The sequence below is a fragment of the Manis javanica genome, chromosome 1 (assembly GCF_040802235.1).
Source record: "Manis javanica isolate MJ-LG chromosome 1, MJ_LKY, whole genome shotgun sequence".
In the NCBI taxonomy this organism is placed as follows: Eukaryota; Metazoa; Chordata; class Mammalia; order Pholidota; family Manidae; genus Manis; species Manis javanica.
Genome location: NC_133156.1, coordinates 20,864,556 through 20,879,933, shown reverse-complemented (window position 1 = coordinate 20,879,933; position 15,378 = coordinate 20,864,556). Strand labels below are relative to the sequence as shown.

General features: G+C 39.3%; 1 long non-coding RNA gene across 2 annotated transcripts in view; it reads left to right on the top strand.

The window, feature by feature from the left end:
* Positions 1 to 15,378, top strand: part of LOC108390822 (uncharacterized) — a 38,129-nt gene that overhangs the window by 13,262 nt on the left and 9,489 nt on the right. Inside the window, exon 3 of one of the 2 annotated variants that reach the window (XR_001851602.3) lies at positions 3,004 to 3,287. The exons of the other annotated variant lie outside the window; for it this stretch is intronic. This is a non-coding gene — a long non-coding RNA (uncharacterized lncRNA). Of the gene's footprint in view, positions 1 to 3,003; positions 3,288 to 15,378 lie in introns of those variants that run through there. 2 annotated transcript variants of the gene reach the window in all.

Below are 15,378 nucleotides of genomic sequence, written 5' to 3'. Positions count from 1 at the left end.
CCCAGGCAATAGATTTACCATTATTCATGTGTTTTGTTTTCCGCTGTGGTGACTTCCAGAAGAGAGCTTCCCAGCCGACCCTTGTGCCCTGGTCATACTCACGCTGTTCTCTCCCAGCTCCTGGTCAGAATTCCGGGGTCCTGGCTTTGTTTTCTCCATGGTTACCTGTCACGTTAGACTTCAGCCATCTCTAAGTAGCGCATTTGAGATTCGATATGCACCTAATGCCCTAACTGCACACGACCTCTTGATAAAATCCCAATAAGCAGAAATTTCTTACCCTAGGTCCAGCACCCTAGATGTCTGTTGTGTGACGTAGAGCCTTACTTCTTAAGCCTGTTTTGAGCTTTCTTCATGATGCCTTCTGTCCTATATTATATGGTCTGAATTATTCATCAGTCCAAAAAATATACTCAAAAATCCTAGTTTAATTTTGGCTGGACACCAGCCCTTTGAGGTGGGCCCTCTCCTTGTAATAAGTCCCTTCAAGCTGCTTCCTTGGTCACGTTATCCCTGGTGGTTCCCAAGGTCATTCTCCAGGCTAGACAGATTTCTTGGAATCAGGCCAGGGTTACTCACCTGGCTGTGAAATTATTGATTCTGCCTATATATTCCTGCTGCTGTGTTCAAAACTGATAAAATTATGATAAATTTCCCTTAGACACTGACACAAATTCTAAGATTATTCTCCCGTATGCTTTCTGGATATTGTAATTAGGACAGCTCCTTCCCTTTCCCTTGACCATATCCTTGACGAGTACCACCGATAAGTTGGATTGGACTTGAAGCCTAAAGTGCATGCCTAAATATTCCCATCTGAGATATTACAGCTACAGCTGAATTGTAACCCACTTTATTCATCAAGTACCTTTTCTCCATCTTTTATACAATTCTCTTTTCCATTTGTTGTATTTACAGTTCATCTGTAATTTGTTTCATAGAATTAGTTTTCTTCCATTAAAAATAATAATAATAATTAGAGCCTTTGAAAAATTACATATTTCCTGCAATGAGTTCTGGGGCATTTTGTTTGCAAAGTTCCATTGCTCTTATGTAACAAACGCTTCTTGTAGTCATAGAATTTTTCATTCATTCAATAATTAATGCAAGGGCTAATTAATTACTTTATAATTCTGTGCTAGTTGATTGCGATATATTAGTGAAAGCAACATGCTCTTTTTACCAAAACTTTCCAACATGCTCTTTACCTGTAGAGAAAGCAAGTATTTTCACTCTGGCTGTCATAGGCATTTATGTGATTTCTGTTTGAATACTTCTCTTAATTTCTTTCTGCAGTTGGAAGGATGATTCTGTGCTTTCCGCTAATAAACATGTGGTGTCTCGTAGGACTTTGTCTAACTAGCACAGTTCATGGGAATCTCTCTAAGAAAGAATCACATCAATATCTGTTCAGATATTCCAGACATCAGACACCAAGACAGAGCTGCAAGTTCAAGAGATGTATTAGGGTTGACGACTGTGTAAGATAGTGGGAACGGGAGCGAACAGGAGTGGGGGTGAGAGTGTCTTCAGAAGGTAATACAAGTTGAGCACCTGTGAAAAGAGAGGGAAGAGGGAGAACTGGGTAGAAGGAACCTCTGAGCACACGGCAGCTCTGATGGAGTCTCAGCCCATCCAAGGGGAGCCCTCTGCAGAGACTGCCTTCCCACAGGGGGCAGAAAGGCCAAACCCTAGAACCTTCTCTCTACTCAGTGTGGCCTGAGAGCTTCCCAGGGAGCTGATTTAAGGGACTGAGCTGAGATAGAGGTGGTGGGAGAATGACTGGAGCTGGGTGTCACAGACGCCAGACAAAGGCAGGAGGATACTGGTCAGCATGTCAAATGCTGCTAAGAGTCAGGAAGAGGTTTGTAAATAGTCCCCTGAATGGCAACACGGAGATCACTGGGGAAGCTAACAAGAAAACAGGCAATGGGATGGTGCGGTTGGGGTTCATATCAGAGAAAGTCAACGAGCCACTGAGATGTGGAAAAAGGAAGAGAAAAACAACAGAATGTATGGCCAACCCCCCAAAAAAATCCACCTGTGAAGACAGGCAGAGAAATATGGAAATAGCTGGAAAGGTATGTGGCCTCGTGCATTTTGTAAAAGGGAGGGAGGAAAATATTATAGCGTATTTGAAGGATGATTGAAGGGATCAAGTGAAGAGCGAAGCTTAAAGAAGCAAGACGCACAGGTATAGCTTCCTGGTGGGTTTTGAGGGGCTCACAACAGGATCATGAGTTTATGGAAACAGGCGTGTGGAGGGATTTGCTTTTCATAGAAGGAATGCTAATAAAAACATCATAATGAACTGAACAAAGTAATCACAGTTTGCAGGATCCAGTATATAGCCAAATAATCTTTTTCTAAAAATAGTTTAGAGTTATACCATTCGGGAAGGAGATTGAATGGGGACTACCCTGTTAGAAGGAAGCCAGGAACGGTTAAATAAAAGGACTGAGACGAATGTGCTCTGGACTAGAAATCAAAAAATTAAAATCTACCATTAACTGTGACTTCAACAAGCTGTGTCTCTATTTCTCCATCTACACAGCAGGAATTCTGTGCATCTGCCATATGTCCAGTCATGGGTTGTGGCTAGATATTTATCTTGGTTTACCGACAGTTAACAGCAGCCATAAAGCAGAACTGTTAATCTCTTTATTTTATAAATAAAACAAATGAGTAAATAGACAACAAGTTGCCCAAGGTCATAGGGCTAGAAAGGAGGCCAACTACAAATTCATTTTGCGTGATTCTAGTTTCCTTTCTCTTACAGGAACGTTGGGTAAAATAAATATGCCATAATCGGTACAGTGCTTCATCCTTGTTTCAGAATAAAGTCCCATTATATGTATTATAATTTTTTGAAAATATGGTAGTAGCAGAGCTATTGTGGATATCTTGAAAGTTTATGTAACTGGAGACAGGAATGAAAAAAATCATTTGCAAATATTCAGCATCTCTCAGAAAATGTGCATGGATTCTTCTTCATTTTTCCAGAGCCTTCCCTCCTCCCAGCCCCAGCCATCTGGTTTTCTTCTGCGTCCTGCTCTCTCAGTAAAGCTAAAGGAACAAACCGATCTGCTGGGAGCAAATCAATTTCTCATTATCCTTAATGTGTGAAGACGAGAGCATCGGGGTGACCACAGCCTCGCCTGCTGATCCGGTCGGAAGCACGTGTTGGCCTACAGACAGTGTTTCCATATAGAAGAGGAGAAATAGCATAGAGGGCTGCGGGATGCTGTGTCTTAATATGGAAAAGGATTCTTCTCAGCAAATAAACTTAGCCTTTCTCTCTGTACAGGGCTAGTATGTCTCTTTCTCAGAACAGGAAGGAGTTTGAAAGAGGTGTCATTCATCAAATCCTTCAGAGAGCTTAAAAGAATTTAGAGGCAGGAAAATAAAAGCAGGCAGGGAAAGGTGTGCCAAGGTAGAGGAGAGTGCCACAGTCGCTATGCCTTCCTTGCTTCAATCACTATCCACCATGCCAGCCACTGTTCAAAATACTGTTGGCAGACCGGTGGAAAAGAGAGAGGTTCCTATTCATACTGAATATACATTCTCATGAAGGAAGACACGATACAAACAAATAAACAAATGAAAAGATGGCCATGCCAAGTACCACGTGGAGAGCTGAAGTAGGAAACTGTGACTGACTATTATGACTGGGCACCCCCACTGAATGCACTTCCGGGAATAACCAGCTGTGCACAGATTGGGTAAAGAAGTGTTTCAGGCATTGAAAAGAGCTAGTGCAAAACCCTGCATGGATTCTGGGGTCTGGAATGGCCGAGCGATGGTGAAGGCGCCCGTAGCTTGCAGAGAGCATGTAGATGGGAGGAGATGAAGTCAGAAAGGTTGGCTGGTGCCACACCCATGGGGCTACGCAGGGGCTCCTTGTTCTTTGCGCATAACAAACCTGTTGGGCAGTTTTAAGTAGAAGAAGAAAGTGACCTGCTTTACTTCAGGACATTTTTGAAGGACAGATTATTGGGAAACAGGAATCTAAGCAAAAAGAACCCGTAGTTATCTTGCACACTTACCTGTCATAGAGTTCTCTATGTAAAATTTTACATTAAAACATTTTAAGAAGTCCTGCTGCTAAGGAAAAAAAAAAACAGGGTTGAAAAGTCACAGTTCTGGTCTATACCAAGAATTTGCAGAAGGAATTACAAAAACATTGATCAGTGCACCCAAATATATCCTGCTATGCATTCCCATAGGTGTCTAAGTTATTCCATGCATCAGGTATATGCATATTTGCTAAGTTGGTCTACAGTACTCATACTTTTATTATTACTGTGGTTCAAGTCTCCAATTCACTGTATTTCTTAGACACATTATAAATTTGTTCCTTTGCCTCAGGCTGTTAATGTTTTAGTGATGTAATTTTAAGGATGTCAGCTTTATTTCTGTTCCTCTCTGTGCAGTACACACTGTATAGCCTCAGGAAATTGTGCCCAACTGTAAAAAGGTGTAGGCTATAATTCTCAGGGAGACTATTCTGTCTTACAAGAATGCCTACCAAGAAATGTCTTTGTTTGAGACCCATGGACTCCTGGAGTCTTAAAAACATAACAAATCTGGAAACTAAAGCCAGAAAAAATATGTTTGGGATATTGTTAAAGTTACATAATAATTTTTTAGGAGATGAAATATGTTTGAAGGCAGTTCTTTCATGTTGAATCTTGATAATTGCAAATTTTTAATCACTGCCAACTGTAACAATAAGCTAACATTTACTGAATGTTCTCTATGTACCAGATACTGATTTTATAATCATTACCTTATTTAGTTTTCCCAACCATGTGCTTCTAACCACTCTTCTCATCTCTATGTGCCACTCATGTATGGGAGGCTTTAGGATATCGAGTTAATATATGAAGTTCTTAGCTTCAATGAGCTCATACCCCATGAAACAACTGATTATTACCTTGCAATGTGCAAATATTCTCATAGCTCTTTACAGCAAGGATCTGGGTTTGGGCTTAGTGTGTTCCATTGCTAGTTCATGAATGTTTGGAGATTTGGGGAAAAACAGTACAAGTCTGATGGGAGTTAACATGCATGAGAGTTTTTGGATTGGGACCAGGGTAGGACAGATGTATTTGTGGGAGGGCCCGGCATGTGTCCATCACCTGACCTTGAGAGTTAGGTGTGAGCCTCAGGGAGAGACACGTTTCAGGCAGAAGGAAAGCCTCTGTGTTAACAAGGGACTCAATGAGACGCAGCAACCAAGAAGGGAGGCTTTTGGGGTCAAATGAGAAGATAGCTGGCTGACTAAGCAGATCGCAGGTAGTGCTAACGACTGCTGCTAAGAACTGGAGGAGACATTTTTCGAAGGACTTAGAATGAGGCCGTGGAGCTATCCTTGTTTCTCCCTTTTCCCACTCTTTATTAGAAAGTTGGGGAAGAAAGGAACACAGTGAGTCATCCATTGGCTTTCTGGGGAAAACAGTATTTGTTGTTGAAAATGGTCAGAAAATTCCCCTTTCTCCCTGTGGAGAAAGGAAAAGAGAAGGACAAGAAAAGGGACACTTTTCCGAACGCTTTGTTACCCTAGCACACCGTTTTCTTCTGCTCACCCCTTAACTGCTGGCGGAATCAGGGCTCTCCTCTTTCCCTCCCTTCCCTTTTATGCCCTAAAAATTCTTCCTTTTGCTTGAGTTCTAAGTTCAGATGTATTTCCTTTATTGATGCTCCTTTCTCTCACAGTAGATGAAGCCTGAAGAAACAGAATTTTATTTTCTAGAGTGCTTTGGGATTTATTTCTTAACTCCTTGCTTTGTCAACGGCTTTAAAGTTCTCACTTGCTTTTATAGTTGACATGTGAAGCCGAGCATGAGTGTCTCTAAATACCCATGCTTTAGAGATGTGGGAGACAGAATAGCTTCCTCAGAGAGGTAATTTGCAGAAAATTGTTTGCCGCAGTCTGAACATCTATGAATAAGTTCTGTGAATGCACATAATACAGATTTCTTATTTATTATTTTTGTTCATTATTGCTCATGAGAACATCAGACTCTTCCTGAGGATAAATTCAAAAGAAGAGCATGAAGGAAAAATGCAAATACATGTTTCCTTAGAATATTACAAGAAGAAGTTCCAAGAGAAATACAGGCAACTTAGAAAATTGACAGTAATGACTTGGGAAAACATTTCAAAAAAATATATAGATAATATAAGCTTGATTTTTACCACACTTTCATCTCTTGATAGCAAAATTAGGTGGTGTATAAAATGTTTGGCTGGGGCAATAACTTCAAGCACCGATCTTTAGATGCCACTTTCCTCCCTTGGGACCATTTCCCACCCAGATCACCTAGGACAAAGATACTAGATCACCAAGGACAAGGCTGATTGGAGATCTTCCTAAGAGTGATGAAACTTGAGTTAGAACATCTAGCGTGTCTCTTTCCACTCCCATCCTGCTAGAGAAAGTCACTTTTGTTTTTCCTAATTTTTATATTTCTTGTCTTTTTCTTCATACCTGTAATATAAGAAATATATAGATGAGAGAGGTGAGTGTGATCTTAACTTCTCATTTCAACCATGCTGAGTGGTAGAACTGATAAATGCATTTGGAATTGCTAAGTGTAGGGAATAGTGGGAGAGGTGTGGCCGTAAAGCATCGGGAATCAGGAAAGACTACGGGTTATCTTCCGGTTTTATCTGATATTTAGGATTTTAGCTTCTTCTTACCTTAGGGGAGAGGGTGAAAGGTACACGAGACATAGACTGATTCACTAGCTCCCCAAGGGGCTGCACGACAAGACAGTTATGTCCTCCCAGAGAGGCTCTGAAGCTGATGGCTAGCTAAGGGTAGAAAGAAGGAATGTGTTATCTCCAAATTCAAGAAGCCTTGAAGAGCATGTGCAATTTAGTGCTTGCAGACTATTCAGGATGCACAACAAAGCCAGGGGTGACATACCACCAGGAGCAAACTTTAGACGGTAGGAACCTAAGCTCCAGTAGAAAGGAACCAATGGAGAAATGAACGCAAATCAGCACGCAACCTGGTGTTTCTCCCCTCCCACCGATTTAAACAGACTGTCGTTCCTTCCCAGTTGTTGTCACTGTGCAATGAAGGATAAATGTGAGTCTCTTCCTGGGATCCCCTGAGGTTACATGGTGATGAATGGCAAGGAAGGGGGGCTCAGAAATAATATTTTAATTGAGCTATAATTGACACATACCATGGTACAATTTTTACATGTACAGCATAATGATTTGATCTTTGCATATATTGTGAAATACCGCCACAGTAAATTTACTTAACATTTGTCAACCACAGAGTTATAATTATTTTTCTTGCGATGAGAACTTTTAAGATCTACACTTTCAGCAACTTTCAAATATGCAATGTAGAATGACTAGCTACAGTCACCATTCCCTCCCCAGGACTTATTTCATAAGGCCCTTTACCAATTTCACCCACTTCCTACCCCCTGCCTCTGCTTACCACTCATCTGGTCTCTGAATCTATGAGTCTGGTTTTTGTTTTTGAGATTCTGTATATGAGTGTAGGCAGACAATATTTTATTAGCTCAAATATATAGGTGAGCTGAGCCTGACTGGTTAACTTTTTTATTTTAGTTGTTGCCCTTTTCAAGTCTAGACTCTCTATTCATTTCTTGCACTTTTTTGATATTCCCCATTTGATGAACCATCCTCCTAATTCTTGTCTTTAGTTCTTTAGACATTGTTTTCTTTAATTCCTTAAAGATATTTAAAATAGAAGAGTCTTTATTTAAGGCTTTATTCAAATTTTAATGTTTGGCCTTCCTCAGGGACAGTTTCAATTGACTACCTTTTTCTTGTGCATGGACCATAGTTTCTTCTTTATTTGCATGTTTCATAAGTTTTTGTTGAACGCTAGACATTTTGAATAATAAACGTGACAGCTCTAGAAATGAGATTTCTATTCTTCCCATGGCATTCTGTTGTTGCTGATTGTTATGATTGCTGTTTTTGCTGTTGTTTGTTTAGTGATTCTCCTGGATTGATTCTGTGGAGCTGATTTTCTGTCATTTTTCTGGTCACTGAAATCTCTGCTTGCTTAGGGTATTGATCAGCTGATTGGACAGATACTTCCTTAAGTGGCTATAACCATATGGCTTTTAACCTCTGCTGAGGGGATTCTACATGTGTTTAAAAGTTGCCTTGTCCTTTAATTTCTGTGCTGTGGAGACTTGAGTGTAGAAGTGAGAGTTTAGGGCATTATCGGGTCTTCCATTGGTCTGCACACAGCCCAGGACACCTGTGCAACCTTACACATATATGTAGCCTTCTAGATTCCCAGAAACATGTCAGAACCTTTCTAATCATTCTATGCACACCTCACTCACACCAGCTTTTCCTTTTAAGTGTGTTGGCCAGCTTGTTATTTGCTCTGTTCCTGATGCCCAGATGCCCGGGCAGCAGCAATGTTAAACAGTTGCCGCTGATTTTTTTGCAACAAATTCACCATGGAAGTGGCTGTTCATGTTGGATCAACTCTAATCAGGTCAAAAAAGACAAGCCTTGGGAGGAGGACCTTCCAGGGAACTACCAGTCAGGTAAAATAGTGACAGTTGTTTGGGACTGGGGCTTTGGAGGAGCCCCAGCCGCAGCTGTCCTGTGTCGGCTCCTGTGCTACTGGCTTCGATGTGACTGTGGAATGGCTTTAAAGGGACCATGGAGCTGGGGAGGAGGAAATGGGAGTCAGGCAAATTAAAATGCCGTAATACTTAATACTCACTGTTCTTACCTAGATTCAGCTTTTTTTTTGGACAAATGCTCTCTGGATTGTTCTATCCCTTTTGTTAATTTCCAGAGTTTTGAGAAGCTTTGGCAATTTTTACCAGTGTTTTCACTGATTTTACAGAAGAGAGCTTTTTTTATGTTCCTTACTCTGCCACTCTTGTTGATGTCACTACTGGGAATTATAATTTTTTTACCTGGGTAATAAAACTCCAGCTAAAATTTTTATTACCATGGAAAAAGGGAAAAATGGCTATTAGAGAACAAATAGCAGTCTATGCTTTAGTAACAGTTCAAAATGTCTGCCAATTTTACTGAAGTAAATAGATGTTAAATTAGGAGAGGCTCAAACTGGGTGTATCAGATTGAGATAACACATATTGTCCATTCTAGCAGATTGTAAGTTGTGAGTCAAGACAAGTTCCAAATGCAAGCTTTAAGTTTGCATGTATGTAATTTGTGATCATGTAGTCATCTTCCTAATAGCTGCATGAATGCTTTTCTTGAAACTGAACAGATATAAAACTTTATTAATGTAAGTTATGTCTTGGTGTGACCCATCAGGAGATAATTAGACAGGACAGGATTTTTAAAAGGCATGGTACTACTTCATTAAGTGTGTATGAATATTTGTGTGGGTTTATACCAAATTGTGTATCTGGATTTGGGAATAATGGAAAAAAGTATTCTGCGTTAACATTAGGAATAGCTCTAATATTTCTTATGAAATATCATGAAAACTTTCCTATGTGCTTAATGAAACATATAAGTATCTTCTATATATATATAACTATACACATATTATATACATATATATTCATATGGATATGCTGTTGTGCTAAAACCAATTGATCCAGGAATTAAAATGTAACTTTGCTTTTGTTAAAAATTTGTAGAAACTATTAAATACTTGATAAGAAAGGAGATCAGACTTGATCAGAAATGGAGTAAATACTTTATAAAATGATTTTTAAAAAAATAGGTTCTAACTATCTCATTGAATAATGCACATCAAATATGAATAGTAGTCAGAACAGCTGAAAACAATTGCTTATAGTTAAATGTTTTTTAAAAACCATTTTAATGCTCAGGGATTTACCCGTGTCTGTTTTGCACTCACGGGCCTTTCCTTTTCTTCAATATTGATACATTCTGATCAGGCAGTTGGATAGACTATGTCATTAAATCTTACTGTCACTTGACATTGCTCCCATCTTCCCACTCTCCACTCTACCTGAATTCATAGCTTCCCAGTAATAGTCAAAATATGCTCTTTCTAGTGATATGTTTTCATCTTTAACAGAATATGTGTAAGAGTGACTTTTTTGTGGGGGATGGTTCACAATCTCTTCAACATGACTCACCTTAATTCTCAATGACTGAATAAACACATAAAGGAGTCATCCAAGAAAAAATTCTAGAAATCAGTTCCTTGAACTCCTCCCCTCCAGCCACTGTGCCCGCCTGTGCACTGTCTCGACCATTCACTCCCACAGCCCCATTCCTGTGCAGACCTGCCCACTACCGATGATTGCAGTTGCATCATAATCTCAATTTTATTCATACTGACCCCTGACTAGCATCTCTTTTTTCTTTCTTCCCTCACATTCCCACTCCCAAGTCCACCAGTTTCTCAAATTCTGCATTGCTGTAAGTCCAAAGAGGCACTTCATTGATCCTAATATCCCTTCACTTTCTCTCACCTCTCTGGTACCTTCTTTGCCTTCCTGTCCAACTGAAACCCCACAGTCCATCATTATAGTCATTCCATTGCATTTCTGCTCAATTCCCTTGTCCTTCTCTCCCTTCCTTAGACTTGTCATCGAAACCACAACCCTCGATCATAGCAAATATCTGCCTGTTTTACATGTGCCTCCACGCCACTGAACGTACGTGGGAAAACCACGCAGCCACAGTGACCATTCTCAGTTTAACTTCATCGCTATAGACCTCTAATGGGTTCCGTAAGTCCTAGACAATTATTCCATATTCCCTACTTCACTGGCTTCCCATTTTCCCTAGGAAAGTATTTTACAACCACTTCTCACACGTCCTTTACAACACCTCCTGCCCAGTCTTCACTCTCGGCCCATGGACTTGATTCCTACTTTGCTCACAAGACATGAGCAATTGAGAGAGAACCTGCATCTTTTGGCATTAGCCTTCCTGCCTGCAATACACAGGTGAAAATGTTCATGTTCCTATGTACAATCAATCCTCACCTTGGGCACTGAGTTCTAGCTCTCTATTGAATCCAGGGACATGCGCCCCGCGGGTCTCCTCTCTATGTCTTAACTCTCTGGTGTTGGGTTAAGTCCATTAGCATGAAAATATACTTTCCAACTTAAAAGGAGCTTCTATAGCCACACAAGTTTTCTATTCCTCAAACCAAACAAGCCAAGCTTTAACCGAGGACTTTAGCACTAACTATTCTCTGCCTTGAATTCTTTTCTCCTGCACGTTTGGATGTTTGACTGTTTTCTTATCATTTAGATATAAACTCATTTTAAAGATTATCAGTAGAGGCCAATCACAGCCTTCTGATTTTAAAGCAAACTCGGTTACTCTATCACAAACCTTGTTTATTCACCTTGTTTTTTTTTAGGACATGTTTCACTAGCTCCTATGTTGTGTGGTTTGTCTTTTCTCTCTACAACATAACCTCCACTGTAATAGGTGTATTAGCTCTCTATTCTCTATGTGCCTAGAACAATGTTTCTTAACTTTTTAAAAAATCACACCCCATAAACAGTCTCCTAAAATATATCTTCTTAATCATTTCCACCCTGTGAAATTTTAATGCCACAATGTAGTGTGGCCTTTTGAGGTTACCTAAATCATACAATATCTAAGATTTTGTCCCTTGCCAGGATCAAATTTTGCTCCTTGAGCGTGTTTGATCAAGAATGGCTGACATATACTTAGTGTATGTATTGCAAATATGATCCATTTTAATTGTAACTTCCCTTGAGAGAAGAAAACCCTCATTTCAAAAGCAAATATATAGAGATCTATTCATTAATTATTGAACAGTTATAATATATGAATTACCAGAGAGTGGGACAGGGATGCAAATAGTAATCATGCAGCAATTCTGCAAGAGACTAGCACATAGCAAATGAGTACAGTAGAAGACAGGGTAAAGTAAGGGCTTAACAGAGGCTTGAAGTTCTGAGGGACAGGAGGGAAGTGATTGACTAGGATAAGGAAATCACTACTGGAGGGAATGGTAGATGCACCGGATTTCAAGAGACAAGATAATGGACTTTTCTTGGACAAGAAAAAAGAGTCTTGAGGTCTTTAGACTCTAGTTTGAGAAACAGCACTAGAAAATGATGCTGGTAAAGAGAATGGAGGATGTGATGGCAAAGAAATCTTTTCTTGAATGTTATTCTGTTGGCACTAGTGAGTTTTGAAATTAAACCACACAGAGATTCAAAAGAAGTCAGGAGAAATTTTCACTCTGGTTTTGGTAGCTTTTTTTAGAATAAGAAAATCTGTTGCTATTTAGCATTTCATATTTAGGCTTCCACATTACCACCAGATTCATTTACCTAAAATGCACATTCAGCCATGGCACTTCTCTGTTTAAAAGGATTCAGTGACTTCCCAGCACATGCCAGATAAAATTTTGGCTCCTGAGCTGAGAAGGAGTTCTTGGTCTTCATAATCAGGTCCTTTCTGACTTGTTCAACCTTATCTCATATCATTCCCTGTTTCAAACTATTCACCAGAAAATGGTGATTTCTTGTAGCCTGCAACATCAGAGCCTGCTGATTCTCATCTAACTTTTCAGGTGTGACTGCTCTGGTAAGTTCTAGTGAACAGGGAAAAATGAGTATTCCCTTCTGATCAAACATGAAATACATTCTTCCTATAAACGGTAACAAGCGAGCCTCATAACTATGTCAGACATTTGGAGAGAAATTGATGCCTATTCTCTGATTTAGGCTGGTATAACTTTGAACAGTATTAAAATCTTTCTTTCATATTTCATTAAGATACAATTTTTACTTTGAAAATATATTAAGTGTGACTGTTCTTGTAGGAGATCTTTCACTTTTCTAGTTTCAGTATAGTAACATGTAAATATACAGTCTTTAGCTTTGTTAGATTTTGCAATTCCTATAAATATAGTCATGGAGTAAGTACACTCCCTTATGCGGGTTTCTCCTGCTCCATATGTTTGTGAGGTTCACTCATGCTATTCCATGTAACATGCTGTTCCACGTAACTGTGTTCATTCATTCTCATTGCTCTGTAGTATTCCATCTTATGAAATGCCAAAATTTATTTATGCATCTAGCCATTGATGATTTTGTGGTTGTTCCTAGTTTTTGGCTTTGATATTTAGTGCTGTAATGACCATTTGTCCATGTTTTTGTAGGGGAATATAAATACACATCTTTGCTTGATACCTGTTTTGGAGTGAGGTTTTGTGGAGCACAGGGCATATATGCATGTTCAGCCTCAGCTGGTATTGTGAATTTTCCAAAGCTGTTGTAGTAACGATACTCCCTAAAGCACAGCGGGCAAAGTCCAGTACTCCACATCCTCAGAATTATGTATTGTCACCTGTATTTTCCATTTTAGTCCTTCTGGTGAATGTGTAGTTGTATCACATTGGAGCTTGTTGATTTTTATTGAATTTCACTCTTGACTGAAGAAGTGGAGGAACAATTCATGTTTATAGGCCATGTTCATCTCCCCTTTTGTGAAATTCCCGTTCAAGTGTTTTGCCAATTTTGCATATTGAGCATCTGCCTTATCCTTTTTTATTTTCTTTATTGGATGCTTGTTTTTATTTTTTAAAATTTTCTCTGCCATTCCCTATATTATGCCTTTGTTTTTAATTTCTTTGATTTGAATTTTCTGTGCTTTTACTGTGCTTCCTGAAATGGAAGCTTATCTCTCTGATGTTCAGTATTTCCACTTTATGATATATCCATTTATTTTTGAGTACTCCTTTAAACACCTTCCACAATATCTCCTTTGCCGTATGTTTATTATCATGCTATTACAACATTTTCTTATATCTATTGAGATTGCTTTTTTGGCCCATTAATTATTTAACTTACAAATATGTAGGGATTTTTCTACTTGTCTTTCAATCTTTACTCATAGATTAATTCCACTGGAGTCGGATATTTCCATTGTTTGAGATGTTTTGAGTCTCCCTTTATTTCCCAACTTGTGCTTTATTTTGGTCTATGCTCTGTGTACACTTGAGATCGTTGCGTCTTTGAAGGTAAAGTGTCCCTTTCCTGTGGTTGTAAATAGGATTTTCTCTCTATCTTTGGTGTTCAATGGCTTGCTATGATGCATGGCATTGTTATGTTCTTTCAAATCACTGAGTTCTAAACCCGTTCACTGGTGTCTTTAATAAACTTTGGGGAATTACTGTCCACTGTGTATTCAGTATGCTCTGCCTTGCCTGTCCTTCTGGCATTTCAGTTACCCATATATTAAGTTTTTTACTGTATCTCACAAATCTCTTAGGCTGTATTTTTGTTTCATGAAAAAAGATTTCTATTTCTATTTTTCAGTTTTTGTATTTTCTGTTAACTGCAATCCAGTTTCACTTATCCTGTCTTCTGCTATGTCCAATCTGCTGTTTTTAATTGCAGATCCAGTTTATAGTTTCAGATGGCTGCTTTAATACTGCTTTAGAGATTCTTACTTTCTGTTTATTCTCATATTTTCATTAATTTCAATCACTTCCTCCTCTATTTATTTTGACATATTAATCATCGTTAGTTTTGAATTCCTATTCTTCTAACAGAACATTTGATGTTCTGTGAGTCTGCCTCTATTATCTCTTATTTTATCTTCTTCCTTGTCCTTTCACTGGTCTTAGAATTTTTTTTTTAACTCTGGGCTACACATACTGTTTAAGGAATTATAAAGTTGGCAATTAGTGTTATTTTTCCCTAGAGAAAGCTCATACTCTCCTCTGTTAGGCATGTAAGATAATATTGTGGCTATGCAGTGCCATTATACTTGAGCTATCAAAACTATGTGGCAGCTTGGCCAGACTCAAATGACACCTTTTTTTTTTACTTGCATCAGATCCCTTCCTCTAGCAAGATTTTGCTTCCTCAGAACTGCAAGTTTGTGAGGAATTTCATTCTGCTTTTCCCACACAGCCCTGGCATGGGCATGGCCCACATAGGCTTCATATAAAAACTAGCAGCTCCTGCTTCTTCCATTGTGAAAGCTGTGACTCTGGGATATTGTAAGTTAGCATTTAAGCCGATCATATATGTGGGTTCAAAATGTGACAGATACGTGAGGGAGGGAACTCCCATGGATTTGCTGCAATTGCCTCCGACGTGACTTTGTCTCCGTAGCATGCTTACTTAGTGGTTTGGCCATAATACCTGTAGTATTTCATGCTGTTAGAAAGGTCTGTGGCATATAAAGAAAAAGTATTAAATCTCTCAAAACATCTAGCGGACCAAGACAGCACAGACACCTAGACTCCTGCAGAAAACTCACACCTCAGGCCCAGGGGAGATCCGACCCTGCCGTTTAAGCTCATGCTCCCCGTCTCCTGCACCATCTCAGATTCAGCAAATGCCCTAATTGGTAAAATAGGCAATGTACTCGAGTATCCTGCAGAGTTCAGCCCAA